The sequence below is a fragment of the Lycorma delicatula genome, chromosome 5 (assembly GCF_047948215.1).
Source record: "Lycorma delicatula isolate Av1 chromosome 5, ASM4794821v1, whole genome shotgun sequence".
NCBI lineage: Eukaryota > Metazoa > Arthropoda > Insecta > Hemiptera > Fulgoridae > Lycorma > Lycorma delicatula.
The window spans coordinates 32,477,881-32,491,391 of NC_134459.1; positions in this window are offsets into that span (position 1 = coordinate 32,477,881).

Genomic DNA, 13,511 nt, shown 5'->3' on the forward strand with positions numbered 1-13,511 from the left:
GGATTTAAGACTCTTGTAACATGTAGTTATGCACCTTCCCTTTTGATTGCAATTGACTTGACCAAAAATGCCCAAAGAAGCTCAAAATCAATAAATAATTGGATTTTTGAGTTTTTTTTACTGTAGTAATAAGCCGTCATTAAGAGTTTTTCAACGATATATCATAAGTGGTACTTATTTTCATTGGTTCCAGAGTTATATCCAAATAAAATTTTAATCGCTGGAATATTTTGATCTTACAAGGGGAAGGTCTTTTATACCTTCCCCTTCTTAAAAGAAGAAGGTTAAAATCAGACTTCATCTCCTTTTCTTTTAACTTTTTTTAAAAATTTAAATGTATTGTTTTGTTAATAATTATTAACCTCTGACTGTAAAAACATTTTTACGATAAATAATAATTCAATAATAATAATAATAAAAGAATAATGAAAAAATATCAGAAGTTAGTAATGAAATAAAATTTGATGTACTTTTAATTTTAAATAAATACGTGTATATACTTTAATAGAAGGAAGTCACGTAGTGTCTACATCAGATTTTTTAAAGTTAACTTGATAAAACGTTGCAACGTAACTTAATGTGAAATATATATATTTTTTTTAATAAATAAATCACTTGCAAAACACTACAAATTGTATAAACCGTTATAAATATCGTTGTCAGTATATATTACTGATAAAGTTAAAAAACATATTATTAAAAAATTTGTATATATTAATGGATTGTTACCGTATATTGAAGAACGTCATTTAGTCGGTCAACATTTTTCGTCTCACCTGGAACAAAAAAAAAGAAAATACAATGTAGTTTTTTTAAATAAAATTACTCGTTAGATTATTTTTTTTTTTAATATTAGCATAATATTTGTCAACATAAGAAAGAAATTTCTCTGTTTTTGGCCTAGCTTACGAATGCAACACGGCATTAACATCCCTTACCCGTATTATCAGTCACAGTACTTATTTAAACATCAGAAAGTATATCATTCAAAATAAATAAATCTTAAAAGCTTTAGATTTAGCAAATCTGAAGGATAATTAAATCTAAAGATAAACTTAAAAATAATATCTTAAAGATTTTTAATGATTTCTTACTTACGAAAGAATGAACTTTCGTTTGTGTCATTATAACTTTTAAAAATTCATTTATTCCTCTGTACGTTGCAATCTGTTTAAATAGTGAACAATAAGCGGCCGCTCGACTCAATGAGGTGAGAATGATATGTATGATAAATGAGGTGTAGGTATATAAATTACACTATTATGGCCTACTATTCCTGAGTTCTGTGTTTCAATTGATGTTTATAGAGCTGTAAAATTTTTAACATTTACGAATTTCTTAAAATAAATAAACCCATAAATTAATTTTTTTGTCACATAGGGATTTTTTCTGGTATCCTGAATTGTAAATGATATTACTAAGTAGTTATTAAAGGCGCTGTAATTGATATCTGAATTCAAATAACATTTTTAAATTTATTTAAAGTACTTAACACACATTAAAAATAAAAATGATTAAAAAGATATTTAAAATACGAAAATTAAAGCAGTTTGTTTTTAACATACTTTTACCATCAAATATTGACAAAATTAAACAATAATAATGTTTAATTATTATTACTATTATTATTACAACAATTTAGATTTTTACTATCAGTATTACTATTAGAGAAAGAGTCCTACACTATTATAATCAGCCTTACTATATTATCTGTGTATCAGTCTTACTATTATTATTTTTATATCTGAACGCTGTCAGGTGTAATAAATGCTAAGAAATATATTTTTGTAAGCACGAATCTTATTTCTTAGTTTTTCATTATCACAATCATTTGTATTAAACAATATATAAATGAGATATCTCCGTTTGTCTTTCATATCCATCAAAATATCATATCGATTAAAATAGATCAAGTGTTCAGTAAGAAGTACGTTACCCTATTATTTCAGAAACTTCAAAATTCACTTAAACCAAAAAAATTTGTTTTGCTGATACCTAATATCCACTAAAATACAAATCTGCTTATACAGTCAATACTGTTATATTATAACTACAAGAATTATTAAGAAAATTAAATTATAATATTTTTACTCTTCATCAAATTAAGATCGTTTTGTTATATTTTGTGATTAATGATGCCTTCTTAATTACATGAAAAGTCAAGTATTTATTATTAAAAATAATACTAATAACAAATAAATATTTTTTTTTTTAAGGTAAAATTTTACTTGAGCATCACTTCTGATCATTACCGACTACTAAAAAAAAATAAATATGATTAAATTCTTGAACGAAAAAAATAAAACAACGAATCGTATAAGATTTTTTCTTCAAGCATAATAAATCTTTCATGGTGTTGGCATTAATTTAAAATTTTTCCTAAAGAATTATAAATGAACTGTCATTAACAAAAGCATTTTAGATGGAAAAGAGCTTAGTGAATATGACAGTGATGCTATGTACTTGTACGCCTTCATAATCTGTCCTATCGGAGATACTGAGAAGTTCACAACTTTATAAGGGAATGAATATTAAGTTGTCTTTACTCCTTATTTTACACCATAAACCTTGAAGCGTAAGTGCTTTTCGGTTGTACATTTATTAAACTATTTAGCAATAAAGTTCAAAGCCTTTTAACTTTACATTTAGTTTAGTAATTCACTTTGCATTTAAAGCATAGATATCATGTGGTGATAGAAGTAACATGACTGTAACAATATACACTAATAATAGTATTATACTTACGCCTAAAATACATATTCCTTTAGCTTATTGTAAGTTATTTATGTATCAAATAAGCTGTTATTATTTTAGAAATCTGTACTGTCCCATTTGTGCGTGTGCGTGGTGTGTGGGCGCGCTCGTGCATGTGATACTGTTTCTGGGTTTTGATTTTAAAGTCGTATTTAACGAAGTTATATAAATGACTTTTAGAACATATATTTAGCTGAATCTTACTACGACGTAAAATTCGTAGTAAGTAATAAGTGGTAATATATGAGGTTATTACTTTCATAATTAGACAAATGACTAGGAAAATTTTAATCAATGAAAATTAAACTTACGCAACTTTTTATTATTATCCTTGGCTACATTTACCCTAACTTTTTGTGAGCTTTCTTATCCTGGTAGTAAAATATTGTTCACCTCGGTGTCCGAGTTATTTTTTATCGTATTCTTGACCTGATGATTGTTTCAGAACATGGTGTCACTAAAACCTCTTTGTGTCTGCCACAAAAAAAATTAATGTAATGGTACGAGATTGGGAATGTAAGTTGGATGTGACAACACCTCCCAATTCAACTTCTGAATAGCTTCCAAGTCTTTTGAACAATATAAGAATAGGCGTTATCATGCAGAAGAATCACCCATTTTGACAGAAAACTGTGACATTTCATTCTTATTGCCGGTTTCACATTATTTTCTTTCTTTTTCCTGTTTAGCATCCGGGAATTACCATTCAGGTATTTCTTCAGGATGAATGAGGATGTTATGTATGAGTGTAGTCTTGTACAGTCTCAGTTCGACCATTCCTGAGATTGTGGTTAATTGAAACCCAACAACCAAAGAACACCGGTACCCGCGATCTAATTTTCAAATCCGTATAAAAGTAACCTGTCTTTACTAGTACTTGAACGCCAAATTAGCTGATTTGGGAAGACCCGTACACCACTAGACCAACCCGATGGGCTTCCACATTATTTTCTAACACTTCACAATATTACTCACCACTGTCTATAGGGTTTTCTACTAAATAATTGCAATAAATTGGGCCATTATTGGCCCAAAACATCACTAGCATCACTTGACCGGCTTACGTATAGGTTTTGAAATTTTACTTGTGAGCGAACTCTAATATTTTCATTCCGTACACTGACGTTTGGATTCCGGCTTAAAATTATGAAAGGAAGTTTCATCAAAAGTAAACATATGAACTAAGAACCATTAGCTTCTTCTAAAAACCGCTTTTTAAGTTCCGCACAAATCTGAATTTGGGTGTCTGTGATTTTAAGTTTGTCTTGTAACCCAACTGGATCACGTATTGAGATAATTCAATTGTCATGGATAATGAAATATTGCTGATACTCGCACTACAAATTTCAGAAATTTCCCTAATTTTACGTTTCTTTCCTTGCGAATAAAATCATTAATACGATTTTGCATAGCGTTAGTTGAAACGCCTACTGGTCGTCCACTACGATGAAAATCGGTGATACTTGTTCTTTCTTTTCTATTTAGCCTCCAGGAAAATTACCGTTCAGGTAATACTTCAGAGGATGAATGAGGATGATACGTATGAGTGTAAATGTGGTGTAGTCTTATACAGTCCAGTTCGACCATTCCTGAGAGTGTACCACGAAGTTCTCCTGGCACTTTCGTAACTTATTCTACTCGTGAAAATAATGGAAAAATGTTCATATAAACATTTGTTCTAAAATGCTTCGTTTGCGAGTTATGCCTATTGAAAGATTTTGCTCAGATTTCAGCTACCACGGTGTAATGAAGTCGTAATTAAATTTTTAGGGTGGTAATTAAGGGACACAATTAGTGAAATGAGGTTTACTGAAGTTTTTAGAATGTTAATTAGTGGGCACAATTAGTGATTTTTTATGGTTTTTGAAATATGGAATAAAATAGGTCTCAAGACTCGTACTGGAAGTAAACCAGTGAACCAAATTATTGTCAACGTATGTAGCACTTTTCTTCATAATCAGCTGTTTGGACCGTTTATTTTACCTGGCTGCCTTATTGTGATGATTTGGAAGTCGAGGGTTTCAACGTTCAAGTTAGTAAAGGCAGTTACTTTTATACGGATTTGAATACTAGATCGTGGATACCGGTTTTCTTTGGCGGTTGGGTTTCAATTAACCGCACATCTCAGGAATGGTCGAACTGAACTGTACAAGACTACACTTCATTTACACTCATACATATTATCCTCTGAAGTAATATCTGAACGATAATTCCCGGAGGCTAAACAAGAAAAAAGTTTGCTAAAATGATGAGGTCTACTTGCACTTTCTTCAAGAAAAATTGTCGCAGTTGCTTGAAGATGTTCCTCTAGCACTGAGATGCAAAGCGTAATACCAGCACGATGGTATGAATCCCTACTTCTTTTGTGTCGTTTCCAGTCACTTAAATAATCATTTCCCAGAGAATTGGGATCGGTCGTGGAGATCCACATTCCTGGCCTCTAAGATCGCCTGATCTGACACGTTTAGATTTTTGTGTCTAGGGATGGATTAAAACTATTCTTTACAAAACAAAACATTCTCGCGAGAAGATAATTGTCTGCATTATGGATGCGGTTGAGCAACGTAAGGACAGTCCTGAAGAACTGAAAAGAGCAACAAAAGAAATACAGAAGCGTACCAAGAAATGTGTTGGAAACGGTGGGCTCATTTCTGAACATTTATTTTAATTGGACGTGTGTACCAAAGGGCATTTGGTCTAGTGTACTATTTTTAAATAAAATTCGAATTTTTATAACTTTTCTTTATTTTATTCAACTTCATTTTTACCAGTTTTTTTTTTAAATGCATTTATTACCCATTTAACCAAGTTATTGTGCGTGAAACATAAAACAGAGGTTTTAAACTGATTTATTGGTCCATCCCAGATTTCTAAAAAAACTACTGCAGATATGGTTCTACGACCTATTTTATTCGATTTTTCAATTCAAAAACCGTAAGAAATCGCTAATTTTGCTCCTTTATTAACGTCCTAAAAGTTTCAATACGACCTCATTTCACTTGGAAGCTGAAATCCGAGCGAAAATTTTTACTAGCTTTTACTCTCAAACATTTTAGAACATATGATCTTGCTTCATATTTTTCACGACTAGAAGAGGTTATGAAAGTCCCAGGAGAACTTCATGATATGCTCTGTATAATGATGATGTCATTAGGCTTAGAATCGTGTATTTTAGTTGAAATATTTCTTTAATATATGATTTCAATTCTGAAGGTGACATAATAAAAGCGAGTGAATATTTATTAATTTTCCTTTACGCCGATTTAATTTTTGTACAAACTCTCAGGCAATTTATTAAATTTTAATAAATAAAATGAAGAAATTATTGTCGTAAATGTTATAATTAAATTTACCATTTACTAAAATTTTATTTACCAAGTATAGAAATTTCGTGAATTTTCTAAAGCAAATATTTAAACAACCATTTACACGACATTTGTTGTTAACAACAAATTTAGACCACAATTAATTTATTGCTTTTTTAAACAAAATAACATAGTTAAAAATCACGTGTTTTATTTTGAAGTAATTAAAGTATAAATTTGTTTCAAGTAATTTTTTTTTTAATTTATGTTCGTTATTACAACTAATCAAAGAAAAAATTAACAGATGCAGTAGTTTCTGTATACAAAAAAAAAACTTTAATAACAAACTGGACTGCAAACGTTTGTTTTCAGCAGAATAAATATCATGAAAAAAGGATATTTCATTGAAGTATAAAAAAAAAGATACAATCCAATTAGCTTTTAATTAACAAATTCTTTATCTATCTTACCAGATAACTGTTATAAATTTAATTATACTTTGTCTTAAATTCTTTACAAGAATTCGAAGAACAATTATTTAATAAGAAGTAGATTACAACTTAATACTAACGTGGCAAAGCTTAAATTAAAATATAAGATAAATCATAGTTGTAAAATTTACTGTTAATCTGGCATTAACTGATTTTATCCTGAACCAGATTCTCTTAAAAGCAAACCGTATATAAATAATTTTTAAAAAAAATTTTTGATATAAATATACAGTGATTTTACTAATTATACTGCTTTTCATAAATCATAATTTTAAGAAATGAGTCATTTGGGATCAATTCCTTTATATGGAATTAATCCAATTGAATGAATTATTTTCTCACTATTTATTAATCCTCTTGATCTACTAATTTGCTGATAATTTCACCACAGCATTAAAATACAAATAACATTAAAACCCAATCATTACTCCATTCTGTTAAATACCAGAGGAATATTTGTACGAAATATGGGAAAAGAGCCTTATAGAACAGAAATGTGGACAATAGAAAAAAGACAAAATGAAAAAGAATAGAAATTTATTTGAAATTTACTTCGGAAGAATGTTGTAAAAAACTCGAAAAAATTTGAAAACTATATAGGTCGCATTTTATCTACTCACAATGTTGGCTCAAATCCACATGGATGTATTTATATTTCGGATAAAATTTGAAATTTATGGTCCTAAAACGAATAGAAGAGAATAAAAATTTGTGGTAGAGATTTGTAAACAGGTCAACTACATTGAAGGGCAACGTATTAGGTAAGACATTCAAGTTTAGTTAATACGAGAGTTTCCTTAGTCTGTTAAGTAAACTATGTTGTTTTACTTAGTGATTTATTTAGTAAATACTCTTAGATTTTCGTGGTAGTATTTGAAAAGGTAAAATCTGTAAAGGGAAAAAATACTGCTTTATTAATAGTCTGATATTTGATATTACTTTGTTTAAAATGATCGACAATTTAATTGAAAATCTTTTTGTAGCTGAAGACTTCCTTCTGCTACAAAAGATCTCGTGATTCGGTATGTTTTACTGTTATACAAACGCTGTTGATTGTGATGATGACATATCTAAATTACTTTAAATTGCTCTTTATTGTGCATGAGCCTAAGGAGTGCTTTGTCATTTTGGTAAATGGAACCGTCTTTAAAACTGTAAATTTAAAAGGATGATTCTGTGTGTGCGCACGCGCGCGTGTGTGTGTGTGTTAGTGTGCTTGTTTTTGTAAGGTGTTTAATACTTTTAAAATGATTTGTATTATTAATCCATTAAAATGGATTTTGGTAATGAACTCTAGAAATACAACCACCTGATATTTCTTTTATTAATGCTTCTAAATTTTTAACAAATACCGTAAAAATATAATCTGAAAAAATTTGTTTTTCAAAATATGTTTATGTTAAGTAATCATAGCCGTAATGTTGTAGGCGAGCTGCACAAGACAGCAGTAACAGAAAAATAATGAATTTATCAAGAATAACAAACATCTCAATTCCATGTTTACCTAAGAGAATGAGGAGTGAAGTCGTTTCATGTTACCTTGATCGCTAAACCCAACATACTGCGTTAAGTACTAACATACCGATCTCATCAATATGCATGAGTGCCGTACACATCGCAGTAGGTCTTATAAAGACAAAATTGTCTTATAATATAGTCTTATATTATAAGACAAAAATAAAATTGTCTTATTTATATAGCCGGATTGGCTATATAAAAAAGATTTCTCTTAAACAATGTATCTCTGATTAGTGCCGCTTTACAATAAGATATAAAAAGTTCCCATAGAATCTAAAAGTAAATGCAAAGTGTATTACTCCATATAAAATTTAGTAAGTTGCACAAACTGTGTTAATGCCTTTAAAATTATAAAGTTCTTTGTTAATATATACTACGTAATAATATCAGTATCTTATAAAAAGTTTACAAACGATTTTTTTAGAATTCAGTAGTGACATTTTCCTGAAAGATCCCTGGCTCTCAAAATGCAATAGCAGATTTCATTTTCTTAATAAAAAAAAACATTATATGGAAGTCAAAATTTTTCATTTTATTTCTCTCCAATTACTTGATAATCAATCCTTAAATAAAGAATCACTATTTTCTTTTCTATTTTAAATTGATACGCTGAAATACGTTTTTTGAGTACAACTGAAAAATCACACGTTTGCCTGGACGATTATTTAACTGTATACATGACAAGTGGGAATTACGAATGACAAATTACCTAAACTGTCTCTTGGCCTCATCAATCTATTTTCTTGTAGTTCTATTTTTCTCATATTTGATTCTATATTCGAAGGTATAAAAAAAAATTATTTTTTCCTCTAAACTACAAAATATACTCTAACGTAAGTAATATAAACCTACAGAATAACTGGTTTATCGTAAAATTTCTACGTAATTTTATTTACCACTTTCATACTACAAATGTGAATTGTAAAACAAAAGATAAATTTAAAAAAAGATAACATATTACTTGATAAAATATTTTAAACAATGTTATTTGTTGTGATGTTTATATTAAAGTAGTATTTAAATAATAACAATAATGTAATAAAATCAGTAAAGTATGGATGGACTAATTAAAACATAGAACAGGATAATTAAATTAATAATTAAAACGTAGAATAGGACGTAATAAATACTAAAAAGCCCTCGCCGCTACAAAAAAAATCCATTTCTAAACGTAGAAATGGATTTTTTTAGTTAAATAAGCCTTCTAAACTTTGTCGAACAATACTTATAATTCTACAAATTGAATATATAGATTTTATCAAACAGAGATTTTGCTGAGCAACCACAACCGTTATGGTTTACAATACTGAAAAAAAATTGTTAAACTTAAAATATTCTAAGTTTTGTAATATTTCCAATATTGTAATTTATTCAATTCAAAACTTCCCAATAATAGATTATATCACACATACAGAAACAATAATAACTGCCTACTAATCCGATTAATTTTTTTAATGACACTGAAAATCTCTAACTTATAACATTGAAAATATTGTAATTTTTTTTTTCTTTACTCAATAACATTATAATTACAATCGGCTCTCTTGCGGAGCCATAAGTATGTTTCCTGACAAAAGCATGTGATAAGAGGTCCTTAAGGAGCCTCCAAAATAAGTAATACACAATAAGTAGTAGCAAGTAAACTTAAAGTTCAATATGAAATTTCAAGTTCAGTCATAAATCACAAAACATTAATTACAGTACCATATGTTCTTGTTACCACAAAAACAAACATTAATAAGAAAGAACAAAAAGAAAAAAACACGAATAAAAAGAAAGAGAAGTGACAAAGAAATTAAATACACCACTAAACCTGACGGTGTTAGATTCCAAACTGTTACGCAAAACCTAATTCGAGTACATAGACACATCTCAAACGTCGTGGAATGGACGTGTCCATTCAACCCTCTTATTTATTACTCAACCTTGCATTCAACAAAAAAATCATCACACGTGATATTTTAAAAAAGTTTAGCAATTCAAGTCATTTACTAGCCGATTATTCTGGTCTAGTCAGGGACTCCGCTGTGTTCTTTATCCTCATGGCTGTGAGAAATACTGAAATACAACAATTACATAACAATTAACGCCTGAAAAGTTCTTTCTCCTCCAAAATTCTCCTCGTTCTTGGCGTAAAAGTTCTAACATGCTCCTTCAGTAGAGGAAGCTACATCTCAAGTCTGAACGTAGCGTTCTCGATCAGCCGCTAACTGAGAATCACGCATTTTAGCTGTTTCAGAGGACCTAGACACTATAATTTTTTTTAGCAGATTTTCAATAATAAGAAAAATACTTACTTTTCTTGGCATATCTTTTTAGTTTTTGAAAATCTAATTTACAGCTAAAATAAATAATCAAGATCATGGTTGTATTTCTGTTGCCATGGTAACAAAAATATAATAAAATAAAGGATAAATTCTTTTTTCTTTAAACAATATCTTTCATATCTTACCACCCATTAGGAATATCGTGATAATTCTAACTGGAAATAATCACCAAGCCACTAAAGAACAAATTTACAAAATTTTATTAAAATCTGTCTAGAAGAATATCTGCGCGATGCGCGCTCAGCGAAGATCCTAGTTATCATTTTATTATATTTATAGATTTATTATCAGGTGACTGCTACATTTAAAACAATTTTAATGTACGAGTACATTAAAATACATAGTTAAAATAAAGTGTTATAAAATTTAATGGAAATAAAATAAAATGTGAATTAACTAATTAATAGATTCTAATACGCCTAATACTAAAATATAAATAAAATTAAATTAATAACAAAATGGAAAAGAAAAAAAGAAAGGTCCCAATTACAATACTGAGTAATAATTTTTAATAATTATCTTAAAAAATTAATCAGTATTGACAGACTTAATAACAATGAATAATTACGTCACGTTTAAGAAAATAATATGCCATTACAATAAAACAAAACGCATTTATAATATAAAGTATATGCAATTAAAATTTCACAATAATAGAAATATAGAAACAATAACAGCCTAGTAACGTAAGTAATTAATGACACTAATAATCTCTGAAAGTACATTAAAATTATAGAGCGAAAAAGAGAAGTCAAACGAAAACATATTAGTTTGCCAGCATATAAATTAAATAACATAAATTATTTTTGTACATAATTAATACTAGCATTATTTAAAATGTTTATTGACAAGCTTATTTCATTAACGTATTTAAATATTAATAACATTCTTTGTACCGTGATGCTTATTTAGATTCCAACCGAAATTTGTTAGAAAAATTTAACAAAAAAAAAAATCCATTTAATTTTATCAAAGTAAATTTTTCAGTATAGTTTTTCTAGCAGAAAGTTAAAAGGTCTTTTACTAACTTAAAAGCCTTGTTTCGTAAAAGTGATTTCTTTTATCCACTTCATTTCACATAAACGTTTAAAAAGCGTTAAAAAATAAATGCAGTAGTATATTCGGAGTGTCTGAATTAGTGTTATAACACAAATTTACTTCTTTTTTTTTTATGTAAAAATGTTATTTAAATTTTTATAAAACTGAGTAAAAACAAAATAAAATGAAAAGTAATTAGCATAGAATAGATTAATTAAAATATGCTAGATTAAACACAATCTAATTATAAAATATAATGTAAAATTAAATTAATAACACAATGTCTCAATACCAAAAGGTCGTATGAAGTACTAGTTGGATGAAAATGGGGAAAATGGCTACTGAATTATTTAAGTATTTATATAATTAATGTCTAATTTTTTTAAACTGTATTATAACGTAAAAACAAATACTAATCACACTGTATAATTAAATTGTAACTTATTTATTCAACTGATACAACTTTTACATAAACCGAAAATTATCGCTATATTGCGACAATTGTTATTTTTTACTGATGCAATGTAAATTTCATCCAGGTTTGGTTTTGTGAATAAAAGACAACACAATTTCACTTTTTTTAGATTCTTTTTAAATAAACGTAATACCTAATTATTCAAACATTATTCTTATAGCATCTTTAAATGTATTTCTACTATATATATATATATATATATATATATATATATATATAACCTAGAAAAGGCATTCGATAACGTAGACTGAAATAAAATGTTCAGCATTTCAAAAAAATTAGGGTTCAAATACAGTGATAGAAGAACAATTGCTAACAACAATAATAACTGAAGAACATAAAAAAGAAGCCGTAATAAAAAAGGAAGTCCGACAAGGATGTTCCCTACCCCCGTTACTTTTTTATCTTTACATAGAACTAGCAGTTACTGATATTAAAGAAAAATTTAGAACCGGAGTAACAGTACCAGGTGAAAAGATGAAGATGCTACGATTTGCTGATGATATAGTAATTCGAGCTGAGAATAAAAAAGATTTAGAAGAAACAACGAACGGCATGGATGAAGTCCTACACAAGAACTGCTGCATGAAAATAAACAAGAACACAACAAAAGTAATGAAATGTAGTAGAAACAACAAAGATGGACCACTGAATGTAAAATAGGAAGAGAAAAGATTACGGGGGAAGAATAATTTTGTTATTTAGGAAGTAGAATTACTAATGATGACGAAGCAGGAGCGATATAAAATTCCGAATAGCACAAGTGATACGAGATTTCAGTCAGAAATATAATTTGTTTACATAAAAAATTAATTTAAACGTCAGGAAAACATTTATGAAAGCATATGTTTGGAGCGTAGCTTTACATGGAAGTGAAACTTGGACGATCGGAGTACCTGAGAAGAAAATATTTGAAGCTTTTGAAATGTGGCACTACAGGAGAATGTTACACATCAGATGGGTGGATGACAAATGAAGAAGTGTTGCGGCAAATAGATGAAGAAAGAAGCATTTGGAAAAATATAGTTAAAAGAAGAGACAGACTTATAGGTCATATATTAAGGCATCCTGGAATAGTCGCTTTAATATTCGAGGGACAGGTAAAAGGAAAAATTTGTGCAGGCAGGCAACTTTTGGAATATGTAAAACAAATTGTTATGGGTGTAGGATGTAGGGGATATACTGAAATAAAACGACTAGCACTTGATAGGGAATCTTGGAGAGCTGCATCATACCAGTCAAATGACTGAAGACAAAAAAATATATATATATTTAAATATATCAATAAATATTTCATCATAAACAAATAAATAATTCGATAAATTATTCCTAATTTGATATCTTTTAGTAGTGTTCGGTTCTGTTATCATTTCAAAGGAAACTTATTACGTTATGAAGTTGTGGTATAGGGTGGTTATAGAGAAGGTAAAAATGAGCAGGAACCCAACGTACGTAAATAACTATAAAAATATGCAGGATGGTGGCTTGTAGTTCGGTGATATCAATGGCATCGTCAGCAAAAGTTTGCATACTCATCATGCAAAGTTCTCATAGAAAGCTACGACCCTTATTAAATACTTTACCTTATTAACACCACAAATAT